Genomic DNA, 13,774 nt, shown 5'->3' on the forward strand with positions numbered 1-13,774 from the left:
CTGTGTGCAGATTGCACCCATCACTGACTGTACTGGGGCCCACTGACTGATAGCACTGTGTATGCTGCAAAGGCAGTAGGCACATACTGGAGGGCTGTCGATGTGTCAGTGTGCTGTACTGTTCTGTACGGTGTACTGTGTACTCTTCTGGTCAGATCCCTGCTGACGAGGCGTTTGTCTGTGACTGCAAAAGAGCACTTTAATACATGAATAGATGCTGGCCTTGGGCTTTAGCTGAACAGGCATGGCAAGGCAAGGCATGGATATTGTGAGCGTACAGGTAGACTCTGAAGTGAGTGCTAACAGAGCAAATGAGAAGCCCTGAATGCAGCCTGGTCTAATCTGTGAGGAGGGGGAATGTTCCAGTTCAGCAAGTGTCCTCACAGCAGCTTTTCAATGTTAGTCATCAGTGTGCGCTGCAATGCAGGACTGTGCTTCTCAAGTACCTTGCAAAAGTTACAGACATTTCCTCAGGGCTGGAGAGAAACATTAATTGGGAGGGGAAGCATCCACTCTCACAATCCGTCAGGTAGTAATGTCATAGGAATAAGAAAGTTGTTCTGCTGAGAGAGTGTCAGCAGCTTCAGGTTAAATAATATCACAGAACCGCAAAGTAATAACCTCTGGGTTACTACCTGAGCCATAAGATAATGGGCATAGAATAATTAACATCTGTCAGTTGACTGTGTTGCTCACTGAATGGAGCATATGGCAAATGGGTTTTGATTTAGGGGAGCCAGTCAGCAGTACTGAGGAAAGAAGGGGTTGTTTGGGATAGACTTCACTTGAACCCTGCTGATACCAGTGTCTTGTCAAATTGAATTACTAGGGCTGTAGTGAGGGCTACAAACTAAACATTAGAGGATGAAGTGTTCAGATAAGTGGAATTTAAAGTTAGAGAGAAATCGCCTGGCTGCCGTGGCGGAGGTGAGCTCGGATTCCCAGCAGCATCTGCATACGGTGCAGATTCATGGAGGCGGGTTGAGGCCAGTGCGGTACCGGGTAGCAGCGGTGGTGTCTGCATTGATGAGGCCCATCGAGACTCATAGTGGGGAGGGCATCGGTGGAGGCTGGAGAGTGCAACTTTTGTTCCAGCTGCAGCAAAGCGGACTTGTGCCTGACCACCATGCCCATGGCCCATGATGGAGAACTCAACAAGAAGGACAGTAAAGGTGAACATTTTTTTTTCTTTCTTTTCTTTTATTTTTCTTTTCTCTGTCTTTATATTCTACATTTTGTTTTATTGGATGTGAATTTGCTTGCTGAGCTGGAAGGTTAGTTTTCAGACGTTTCGTCACCATTCTAGGTAACATCATCAGTGAGCCTCCAACGAAGCGCTAGTGTTATGTCCCGCTTTCTATATATCTGTTTAGGTTTCCTTGGGTTGGTGAAGTCATTTTCTGCGTTGGTGATGTCATTTCCTGTTCTTTTTCTCAGAGGAGGGGAGATTGATTTGGAGCCAATGTGTTTGTTGATGGAGTTCCGGTTGGAATGCCATTTGTTTTGTTTCTTGATGACAAAGGTGTCATCCATGTAGCGGACCCAAAGTTTGGGTTGGATGATTGGCAGAGCTGTTTGTTCGAGTCTCTGCATTACTGCCTCTGCTAAGAACCCTGATATCGGAGATCCCATGGGTGTACCGTTGGTTTGTCTGTAGGTTTTGTTATTGAAAGTGAAGTGGGTGGTAAGGCATAGGTCCACCAGCTTGATGACGTTGTCCTTGCTGATAAGCTGATCCTTGTTGTCCTTGTCCTTCCTGTTTAAACAAAACAAATTAGAGGAAACCTTCAAGACCATCAATAATACCTTTACTGGCATAACATTCACAAAAGAGGAGGAAAACAACAACAAACTGCCATTCCTAGATGTCACAGTAGAGCGAACAGCCAATGGGGAACTTCAAACCAGCGTCTACAGGAAAACAACACATACGGACCAAATACTGAACTACAGGAGCAACCATCCCAACACCCACAAACGAAGCTGCATTAGAACATTATTCCAACGAGCCACCACACACTGCAGCACAGAGGAATTACGCAGAGCAGAGGAAAATCACCTATACAGTGTATTCAAAAAGAATGGGTACCCTATGAACACAGTCCGCCGATTTCTCAGCAACAAACCCAAACAAACAGACAAAACGTGCCCAGAAACCAGAACCACTCTCCCCTACATCAAAGACATTTCCGAAATAACTGCCAGACTACTCGAACCTCTTGGCATCAGGGTAGCTCACAAACCCACCAACACACTAAAACAGCAGCTAATAAACTTCAAAGACCCTATACAGACAACGAGCAAAACGAACGTCATCTACAAAATACCTTGCAAGAACTGTGACAAACGCTACATTGGACAAACAGGCAGAAAGCTAGCCACCAGCATACATGAACATCAACTAGCCACAAAACGACATGACCCACTATCACTCGTATCCTTACATACAGATGAGGAAGGACACCACTTTGATTGGGACAACACATCCATCCTAGGACAAGCCAAACAGAGACACGCACGAGAATTCCTAGAAGCATGGCATTCCAACTGGAACTCCATCAACAAACACATTGACTTGGAGCCAATCTACCCTCCTCTGAGAAAAAGAACAGGAAATAACATCACCAACGTAGGAAGTGACATCACCAATCCAAGGAAACCTAATCAGATAAATAGAAAGCGGGACATAACACCAGTGCTTCGTCGGAGGCTCACTGTTGATGTTACCTCGAATGGTGACGGATTGTCTTGGAATGAACCTTCCAGCTCAGTGAACCAGCTTACATCCGGAACAAAATAAAGACCCACTCTTTTGTGGACTGAGAAGAGGAGAGCGCGACTGTGTTGGAGGTGGAAGGAAACGTCGGGTTGGCTGTGCACTCTTGCAACCGGTGGATCTTAATGCTGGCTTCGGCCTAACGCTGGTTCAGGGGAGCAGCCAACCTGCAACAATGGCTGCGGCGAGTGCTCGTGCCCCAGGTCAGGGGGTCCTGAACACCATCCGTGTTTCCGTAAAGAAGGTGGATGAAGATGCACCTGTGGACCGCACCTTCTTCGTGAAGAGGGTCCTGTTGAACTGTTGTGGGTTCGCTGCTGCGGACATTTACTGCCTGCAGGATTTCCCCGGAGGAGGTTTTTACGACGTGACCTTCAGGAGTGCCAAGCTTTGTGAGCGCTTCCTGGAGGTTTTCAAGGAGAAAGGAGGTGAGGGCCCCCTCTCTGTATTGACCGCTGTCCCGCTGTTTGTGATGCCAGCGCAGAGGAGCCGTATGGTGACTGTACACATGTACAACCCGCATGTGCCAGCAGCTGATGTCCTGACCTTCCTCGGAAGGTACGTGAAGGTGGAAGGGGTCCTAACCAACATCATGGACCCCTTCGGGATCTAGATCAGTCAGAGGCAGGCCAGGGTGACGCTGAGGACGGGCTCGGACGGGAACATCGTACACCAACCGTCCAGCTTCGCGATCGGCGGGAGCAAGGGCTACCTGACGGATGCAGGGCAACCTAAAGTCTGCCATGCCTGTGGTAGGTCAGGTCACGAGGCGGCAGACTGCAAAGCCACCATCTGCAGGAACTGCAGGGAGGAGGGACACCTTGCAAAGGATTGCCCACAAGAGAAAAGCTGCAACCTTTGTGGGGAAGCGGGCCATCTCTATAGGGCATGCCCGCAGCGGGGGAACCACCTACGCCCAGGTCACCGGCAGGGGCAATGCGAGGCCAGCCTCCCCCCCCCCCCCGCCCCCCCGGAGGAGAGGAAGGCACCAGGACCCTGCAAGGACTCCCCTAATGTGCAGGAGGGCCAGGTCGTGCAGGAGGGCCCAGCCCCGCAGGATGGACCCGAGGCCAGCAAAGCGCCCCTGCAGGCTTCGCTCCCCCCTGACAACCCAGAGTCGATGGAGGAGGTGACAGGTGACCCAGGGGAGTGGACGATGGTCCAGAAAGCCAGGAGGAAGGCACGCTGGTGGGCCCAGGCACCGCAACCATCAGGCGGGAAGAGGCAGCTACAGGGGGCTATAAGAGCTCCTCTGACGAGGGAGATTCGGAGGAGGCACACCCAAAGCAGCAGCTGAAGATCCCAAGGGAGAAGGAAAGCAGCACCCGGCTTCCAGGTGACGGGAGGCGTCCTGAGGCTCCCTCTGACACCCAGGCATGCGCCGCTGGGGCCCTGGAGCGCCCCCCGGAACTTTCTGGCGGGAAGGAGGAAACAGCGCGTCCCCAGCCTGACCCAGAGCCGGACTCTCCTGCCTCCGTACCCCGGACGGGGGGATGCAACCCGGAAGGCAGCATGGACGGTTTCCTGAGCCCGGAGAGCATCCAGCAGTTAGCCCGGACAATGGGCATGAAGGGACAGATGGAGGGGCTGGACCTTGGACTTGGGGAGGGTACTGCGGTCACTGCCCACAATGGGGGTACGAGTTGCGAGCATTGATGTGCGCAGCGTCAGGTCCACCGCAAGATGTGTATCCACATTGGCCTACCTGACCACCGCCAAGGCAGACCTCCTGTTTCTGCAGGAGTGCGGGATACCGCACCTCAGTAGGTACGGGAAATGGTCCAGCACCTGGACCTGTAGGCCTTCGATCTGGTCGGGGGGTAACGGCTGTCGCTCCTCGGGCCTCGCTATTCTGCTGCGGGGGCGCAACTTCACTATCTTTCAAGTTCAGGAGGTGGTAGGGGTGCACCTCCTAGTGCTGATGTCACCTACAGGAACGCTCCCCTGAGGCTGAGCAACATGTACGCCCCAGCGGTACGGAGTGAGCGGTTGGCCGTCCTGCAGCGGCTTCCACCCTTGCTGGCTACGTCCAGGCCGATCAGACTAGGTGGAGAGTTCAACTGCATCATCGATGCAGATGGAAGATCCGGCGTGAGGACAGTGGGTGGGGGGAGTCAACTGGACGTCACGTCCAGATTCCTGATGGGCACGGTGAAGGACGCCAAGCTGCTCGACGTCTTCAGCACCCCTGCAGACGGAGCGCAGCGGAGATACACGTGGTCGTGGCCAGACAAGGATAGACTTCCTGTTTGTGTCACGGGCGTTCTTGGTTAGTTCTACTGGCATCGAGCCGGTGTTCTTCTCTGACCACTGCCTCCTGCTGGCCGACTGTCACTTACAGGATGACCAGCAGGCTGGCAAGGGGACGTGGAAGCTCAACACGACTCTGTTGACCCCAGAAAACGTAGAGGAGCTTAAGAGGGAGTACGCTGTTTGGAGAACCGTGAAACCCCTCTTTGAGTCTCCGGGCAACTGGTGGGAGACGGTGAAGGAGAACATCAAGAGGTTCTTTGCCCTCAAGGGTGTTCGGAAGGCGAGAGAGAGGCGGGGAAAGCTGTCGCGACTCCAGAAAAGGGCGCAGAACATGCTCCTTCTGCAGTTGATGGGGGTCGATGTCACGGAGGACTTCCGTGAGGTGAGGGACCAGCAAGCCTCGCTCTTCGCTACCGAGGCCTCCAGGATAATCTTCTGGTTCAGGGTCTGCTCCGTGGAGCAGGACGAGACGTGCTCGCATGTCTTCTTTCAGAAGGTGCACAAAGAGAGCTCCGTGCTTAGCCGGCTGAAGGAGGACGACGGCTCGGTGACGTCGTCTCGGCCTGACCTTTTGAGGATCAGCAGATCCTTCTATGCTGGTCTGTACGACGCGAAGTTCACGGACAGCACGGCCACGGAGGTCTTCAACGACGGCACGAGGGAGTCGCTGGACCGCCCGATATCCCTGAACGAGCTGACCAGAGCCCTCAAGTCCTTTGAGACGAATAAGACTCCCAGGAGCGACGGCTTACCGGTCGAGCTGTATTCCGCTCTGTGGGACCTGGTCGGCCAGGACCTGCTGGAGGCGTACGATAGCGTGCTTCGGGCAGGGGAAATGTGCAAGTCCATGAGGAAGGGCATTATCACCCTCATTTACAAGAGGAAGGGGGAGAGGGAAGAAATTAAGAATTGGCGTCCCATTTCACTATTGAACGTGGACTACAAAATCCTGGCCAAGGTCATAGCCAACTGAGACAGGTCTGTCCTGGAGTCGGTGATTCACCCTGACCAAACCTGTGCTGTGCCGGGCAGGAAGATTGCTGAGAGCCTCGCGCTCATCAGGGATATGATTGCCTACGTACAGGACAGGCGGGTGGACACCTGCCTCATCAGCCTGAACCAGAAGTAGGCCTTCGACAGGGTCTCTCATGCTTACATGAGGGATGTCCTCTCCAAATTGGGGTTCAGGGAGGGCATCCGCAATTGGATCCGGCTGCTCTGCACCAACATCGTTAGCGCAGTCTCGATCAACAGGTGGGAATCGGACAGTTTTCCTGTCAGATCTGGAGTCAGGCAGGGTTGCCCGCTCTCTCCTGCCTTGTTCGTGTGCTGTGTGGAGCCCTTCGAAGCATCCATCAGGAAGGACGTGAGCCTGAAGGGTGTGACTATCCCCTTCAGGTCAAGACCTCCCTGTACATGGACGATGTCACCGTCTTCTGCACCGATCGTCGGTCGGTGAGTAGACTATTGGACATCTGCGGCCAGTTTGAACTGGCCTCGGGTGCCAAAGTCAATAGGGGTAAGAGCGAGGCCATGTTCTTCGGGAACTGGGACGACTGCTCCTTCATCCCCTTCACCGTCAGGACAGACTACCTGAAGGTGCTGGGTGTTTGGATCGGTGGAGCTGGGGCGTGCACTAAGACTTGGGAGGAGCGTATCACCAAACCGAAGCAGAAGCTGGGCAGGTGGACACTCCGGTCCCCTCCATCGCGGGTAAGAACCTGGTTGTCAGGTGCGAGGGGCTTTCGGTACTGTTGTATGTGGCGCAGGCCTGGCCTATTCCCTGGACCTGCGCCGCTGCGGTCACCTGGGCCATTATCCACTTCATTTGGGGGTCAAGGATGGACTGGATCCGCAGGGACACCATGTACAAAGACCTGGAAAATGGGGGAAAGGGCGTACTGCACGCCACCCTCGCCCTGATGGCTACCTTTGTGTGCGGCTGCATCAAGCTGTGCGTAGATCCTCAGTATGCAAACACAAAGTGTCACTACTTACCGAGGTTCTACCTGTCCCCAGTGTTGCGAAGGAAGGGCCTGGCCATGTTGCCGCGGAACACTCCGAGTAGTTGGACCGTCCCGTACCACCTGTCCTTCGTGGAGAAATATTTGAAGGGAAACACCTTTGACCACAAGGCCGTCAGGCAGTGGTCAGCACGTAGTATCCTCGAGACCCTTCGGGAAAAGGAGAGGGTGGATCCCGTCGTGTGGTTCCCCACGCAGACTGCCAAAGTCGTTTGGCAGAATGCCTCATCGCCAGAACTTTCAAACAAGCACAAGGACATTGCTTGGCTGGCGGTGAGAGGGGCTCTGCCAGTGAGATCCTTTAATGCATGCCCGGAATCGAGGCGGCTGCGGGAGTCGTGAGACTGTTGATCACCTCCTTCTGGAGTGTGCCTATGCGCAGGAGGTCTGGAGGCAGATGCAGTGGTATTTGTTGAGGTTCGTCCCGAGCAGCTCCGTGACGCGGGACTCCGTGCTCTACGGGCTGTTTCCCGAGACACACACAGAGATCAACATCAACTGTGCCTGGAGGACCATCAATGCGGTGAAAGACGCTCTTCGGTCTGCCCGCAACTTGCTGGTCTGCCAGCTGAAAGAACTGACCCCGACCGAGTGTTGCAGACTGGCGCACTCCATGGTCCAGGACTATGTGCTGAGGGACGCGCTAAAGCTTGGGGCAGCCGCCGCCAAGGCGCGGTGGGGAAAGACCACCGTATGAAACCTCTCGTCCAGAATAGAAAAAAGGGCGCTATCTGGTAACTGGGCCCAGCTGGCGCCTTCCCCAACTGGTCAGGGGGCCAACTGGAACTGTGTGGGGTGACGACTGCCGGGGTGTTTTCTTTGCTTTGTTTTTTTTCTTCTTTGTTTTGTTTTTGCCTTTAGTTGGTGTACGTACCCCCGGGTAACCCCGAGCGGCTTGCATGACTGGGTAGGTGTATCAATGTTTTATTTTTTTGTACATCTTATGAATAAAGTATATTTTTTCAAATAAAAAAAAGTGACAAAACGTCTGAAAACTAACCTTCCAGCTCAGCGAGCAAACTCACATCCAGAACCTCATCCTGAGGTACAAATCTTCTCAAAACCCGCTAGCACTTACGGGCGCAATACGTTTTGTTTTATATTTCTGTGTTGTAAGACGATGCCGGAGAGTGGTGGTTCTTTATAACACTTTTCACTGCATTTAAACACAATGCGATAAATTTGTTCTTGTGACAATAAATAAATCAAATGAGATTAAATGGTGCAGGGCTGTGCGATCAGTGATGATAACAGGAATATGACATGAAAAGATGGAATAAAGATAAGAGTGCATTAGGAAATAAGATGAGAATAAGGAAAGATGGTGCAGGAACAAAATCCAGAGTCTTTTTATGCATGTATCGTTCAGAACATGATCGTTAAATAAAAGGCATAAATAAACATTTTAAAAGTCTAATATGATAATCATTATGCTGGCATGGATATAAGTTGATCATGCCTGGGGCCAGGATAGTAGAAGACTTAATATTTTACTTCCTAGGGCCCAATCATTCATTGTTTATTACCATGCCGTGTTAATTGTCCCAAAGTGCATTACCTCGTACTTCTCAGGATTAAGTTCCATTTGCCACTGTTCAGCCCTTCTGTATTATCCTGCAGTCTAAGAATGACCTCCATGCTATTTACCTTAAAACCAATTTTAGCGTCGTCTGTCAAATTTGCTGATCACGCCTCTTACGTTTATGTCTTGATCATTAATGTATCCAAGACACAGTAAGTGGCCCAGCACCGAATCCTGTTGTATGACATCAGATGCAGGCTTCCAATCACCCCTGCCTCCTGCTACAAAGCTAATCTTAGATCTGATTTGCCAAATTTCCTTGGATTTCATTGGTAGTTACGTATTTGACCAGTCTCCCACATGATAAGTTGTCAAAAACCTTATGAAGTCTATGCAGACGATACCATCTACAGTCTCCTGGTCACCTTCTCAAAAAATTCAATCATATTTGTCAGCTATCCCGCTAATACAGCCTTGCTGACTAAAACCTTGCCTCTCCAAGTAGAGATTAATTCTGACCCTCAGAATTTTTCCAATGGTTTATTTACAGTTGATAATAGATTGAAAGGCCAAAGGGACTTTGAAAATTAATGTTTGAGCTTCGTAATCCCATTCCTTGCCTCCTACAACAACCTGGGATAGATCTCAACTTGGACTAGTCATTTATCACCTTTTAGCCCCGTGAAAGTTGCTGAAAACTTCTCCCTCACAATGCTGCTTTGTTCAGATATATTGCAGTTCTTCTCCCTCATTTCTAGAACTACATCAACCTTCTCTATCGTGAATATGGGTACAAAGTACTCGTTTAACACCTCACCTGCCTCTTCTGGCTTCACATTTTGCCCCCTAGTTAACCCTACTGTTTTGCTGGTTGCCCTGTTACCTCTAATATATTTGTAAAACGTCTTTGAACTTTATTTTGTTTGCCTGTGTTTTCTCATGCTCGCTCTTTGCTGTTTGAATCGATGGGTCTCCACCTTCTGGAAATGGGAGTCATTGCTGATTACTGGCAATCATTGTGCAAGGACAGAATACATGTCTGAATTTTCAACTTTATTTTCATGATATTTTCTAATTGTTCTGGTTATAACAATGGTGAGCTGACTGAAAAGATTCTACATCATAAACCATTGCATTTTGTCTCGGACTTGTGCTGCTCAGAGATTGATCGCTTGGAATCTTAAAACACACCCAATAATAAACTTTTGTTTAAAAAGGCAAGAAAGTGACTGAGCACGCTTGTTACCTTGCCAGTCTTTGGACAGGATTTTTTTTGATGTTTTGTAATCATGTTGTGCTGTCTCCACTATCCTTCATGAGAACTGGTTGTAGATAAGGGTAGCCTTTCAGTCAAGAAAGTTTGGCTGTTGAAATCTTGGTCTGAAAAATTAAGCTGGAACATTGTGTACTTTTTCTAATATCTTTTAAAGCGGAAATCAGCTTAGAGTATTTAAAACCATTTAGCAACCATGAAAAATCACATGAGCCCAGTACGAGCATAGTCCATCAGGCAAAGTGCAGGCTTGTTTTCTGGTGGTTTTTTAATCCTAGTAAAGCAAAGACAGGATCATAGAATAATGTAGGTTGAAAACTTTGCTGTCCTAGATTAGTATCTCAGGAAGTGAGCAATTTGGTGCCCTTTTTTTCATTCTGTTAGAATTATAGATCTATTCATAGACAATGGATAAATCAGTGAAGAATGGTCAGCTCTTTCCTTCTGATCTGCCTTATTGTCTGAATTTGGTTCAGAGTCTTCATGGAATCCCTAATACTGACCCCTTTTTTTTGTTCTCTCTCACTGACTTTGAGTGCTTATAACTTATCAAAGAAGTGAATGTACTTGAATCCGTCTGTTCCTAAAGCAGATGCAAATTCAGAACGAGATCTTGAGTGAAATGTTGTGGATGGCAGTCATGTGACTTTTTAAAAGGTTGATGTGGGGAAGTAAAAGGGGCAGTGCCCTGTGGTTTCTCTTGTTTGGATAATAGCGTATTCATTTGTATGTGGAGGTTGAACTGCATTCAGAGAATACGTAAGATCATACCCAAAGCAGTATTCTTGCTTTTGAGAGGGGGATGTGATGGGTGACTTCACCTCTTGCTCTTTGTTATGATGATGCCGACCTTTTCTATTGAAACACAAAACAGCTTCAATGTTGCTGGAGTAGACGCTAGCTAAGAGCATAACCTTTCCTAACACAAGTACTTGCTGAAGAAATGTCTGTTTATCTAGGTTACTGAAGGTGCTGCTTGACTGAGTTAGAACAAGAAAGAATCAAAGATTGCCTTTAATATAAAGCACACATCATATAAAATCTAACATTTGACATAAGCTCGAACATGTCTTGTCATTGGAGTTTGAAGAGTTGTAATTTTTCAATAGTCCCTAATAATGCCCTAATCTGCAGGATTCCTGCAACACATCCCTCACACCCTGCCCCCACCACAACCGCCCCAAGAGGATCCCCCTCGTTCTCATATACCACCCCACCAACCTCCGGATACAACGCATCATCCTCCGACACTTCCGCCATCTACATTCCGACCCCATCACCCAAGTCATTTTTCCATCCCTACCCTTGTCTGCCTTCCGGAGAGATCACTCTCTCTGTGACTAGCTTGTCCGCTCCACACTCCCCTCCAACCCCACCACACCCGGCATTTTCCCCTGCAACTGCAGGAAGTGCTAGACTTGCCCCCGCACCTCCTCCCTCACCCCCATCCCAGGCCCCAAGATGACTTTCCATATTAAGCAGATGTTCACCTGCACATCTGCCAATGTGGTATACTGTATCCATTGTACCCGGTGTGGCTTCCTGTACATTGGGGAAACCAAGCGGAGGCTTGGGGACCACTTTGCAGAACACCTCCGCTCGGTTCACAATAAACAACTGCACCTCCCAGTCGCAAACCATTTTAACTCCCCCTCCCATTCCTTAGACGACATGTCCATCATGGGCCTCCTGCAGTGCCACAATGATGCCACCCGAACGTTGCAAGAACAGCAACTCATATTCCGCTTGGGAACCCTGCAGCCCAATGGTATCAATGTGGACTTCACAAGCTTCAAAATCTCCCCTCCCCCCACCGCATCCCAAAACCAGCCCAGCCTGTCTCTGCTTCCCAGACCTGTTCTTCCTCTCACCCATCCCTTCCTCCCACCTCAAACCACACCTCCATTTCCTACCTACTACCTCATGCCGCCTCCTTAACCTGTTCGTTTTCCCTAGACTGACCTATCCCCTCCCTACCTCCCCACCTACATGCTCCTCTCCACCTATCTTCTTTTCACTCCATCTTCGGTCCGCCTCCCCCTCTCTCCCTATTTATTCCAGAACCCTCTCCCCATCCCCCTTTCTCATGAAGGGTCTAGGCCCGAAATGTCAGCTTTTGTGCTCCTGAGATGCTGCTTGGCCTGCTGTGTTCATCCAGCTTCACACTTTGTTATCTTGGATTCTCCAGCATCTGCAGTTCCCATTATCACATCATCAATATTATGCTGTAACTGGTTAATAGCTGAGTGCAGTAAGAAATGTGGGAAACACTAAAATAAATTGTTTTCAAGTTGGTAGCACACCTTTTATATGTCAGCCAGTATTCTTAACAAATGATAATATTTAAAAGGTGACATCAAAAAGGAAATGGACTGTCAGGAGGCTGGATAAACACAGCAAACCAGGCAGCAGTGGAATGTGGGGGTAGGGGGTGCGGCATATAAAGTCGGGGGAGGGTAGTGGAATGGTGGTGATAGGTGGACATTGGTATCATAGGTTCAAGCTGGTTGGTCGATGGGAGGGATGAATCTGGTTGGTAGCCGGAATGGAAGGGAGGAAGTGGGGAATCCCATGGCTCCCTTTCCAGTCCCGCTACTGGTGTCTACCTATCAGCACTGTTCTGCTATCCTCCCTCCGCTTTATCTGCACCCCCCCCCTACCCCCACATTTCATCCTGAAGAAGGGTAATACCTGAAAGGTTGACTTCTCCTCCTCCGGATGCTGCCTGGTTTGCTCTGTTTTTCCAGCCACCTGTTTGACTACCTTGGATTCCAGCATCTGCAGTTTTTTTGTCTCTAAGGAAATGGACTGGCCTGATATTTAACTCCACCTACTTGTATTCCCCACTCTTCCATTCTATTCTGGCACCTAACTACGATCCAAATGAACAGCTGAAGAGACAGAAACCCCAACATTCACAGGCAAAATAGGAGGGCAGGGATGCAATTTTGTGTTTACAAAATTCTGGAAGAGTGAGTTAACTTCATGTCTTGCTGAATTTACTGGCGATATCCAGATAATAATTGTCCTGTTTCTTGGCTGCAGCCAGCAAATTGAGAGGTTTGACTGTTGGTGGATAGGTCTTTGGCACCAATGCAGTAGTTGAAAAGCAGAGAGATGGTGAGAGAGGGACTGAAAATGATACACATACAGTGGGTGGCTGACTAAAAGATTAGGGTTTGGGGTTGGGCAGGAAGAAGGAGTTTGGAGGCTAGGTGCTGGGAGATTGGTCTGAAAAGGTGATTTTCAGTGGTCAGGAGAGGTGGTGATTAATTGGAAGATATGTGGGAGCAGGAGAAGAAATTTTAAGCTGTAGCTGAGGAGCTCAGCAGAGGAAAGGAGTCGGAAGATGTTGGAATGGGCAGAGGAATTTGGAAAGGCTGGGTTCATGGACAGGTGTATATAGACTACTGTGGTGGTGGTGAGAGAGAACACTCTTGGCCTACAAGCAGCGCTGGAACGCACTTTGCTGCTGGATTCAGGTTCTGTCTGCTGGGGAACCTGGCTGATGAGCATAAAGTTTAAAACAGAGTAAATTGTAAGATATGCAGTCTCATTCAAATATTTAAATAGGTGACCTGCCTCTTGGAAGTAGATTGGTTGCTCACCCTGTTCTTTTTTTTCAAAAAAAACTGATGAGGATGGATTCAAGGCAGCTTGATCTCAGTTTCAAGATTTTTGACATTCCTCCTAACCTCAGCCCGTTGTTTTAATCCGTTTAGGATTAAAAGTACCCCAATGTGCCAGTTTACCTGCATGTGGAGTGCCCTAATTGTGTATATAGTCAACGAATAGTTATCTATTTTTAATCTTATGTAAAAGCTGCTAGCTACCTGCATTAAAATGTGCTTTAAATAGACATTATTGGCATTCTGTACTATAGCATCATGAAGTCACTTACTGTTTGGTACAATTAAGAAAAAGCA

General features: G+C 49.3%; 1 protein-coding gene across 2 annotated transcripts in view; it reads left to right on the top strand.

Annotated features, from left to right (window-relative positions):
* LOC125451846 (transcriptional activator GLI3-like) overlaps positions 1–13,774 on the top strand; it is a 390,661-nt gene that overhangs the window by 39,397 nt on the left and 337,490 nt on the right. The gene's annotated exons all lie outside the window — the stretch shown is intronic.

This window comes from Stegostoma tigrinum, chromosome 5 (genome assembly GCF_030684315.1).
Source record: "Stegostoma tigrinum isolate sSteTig4 chromosome 5, sSteTig4.hap1, whole genome shotgun sequence".
NCBI classification, from domain to species: Eukaryota; Metazoa; Chordata; class Chondrichthyes; order Orectolobiformes; family Stegostomatidae; genus Stegostoma; species Stegostoma tigrinum.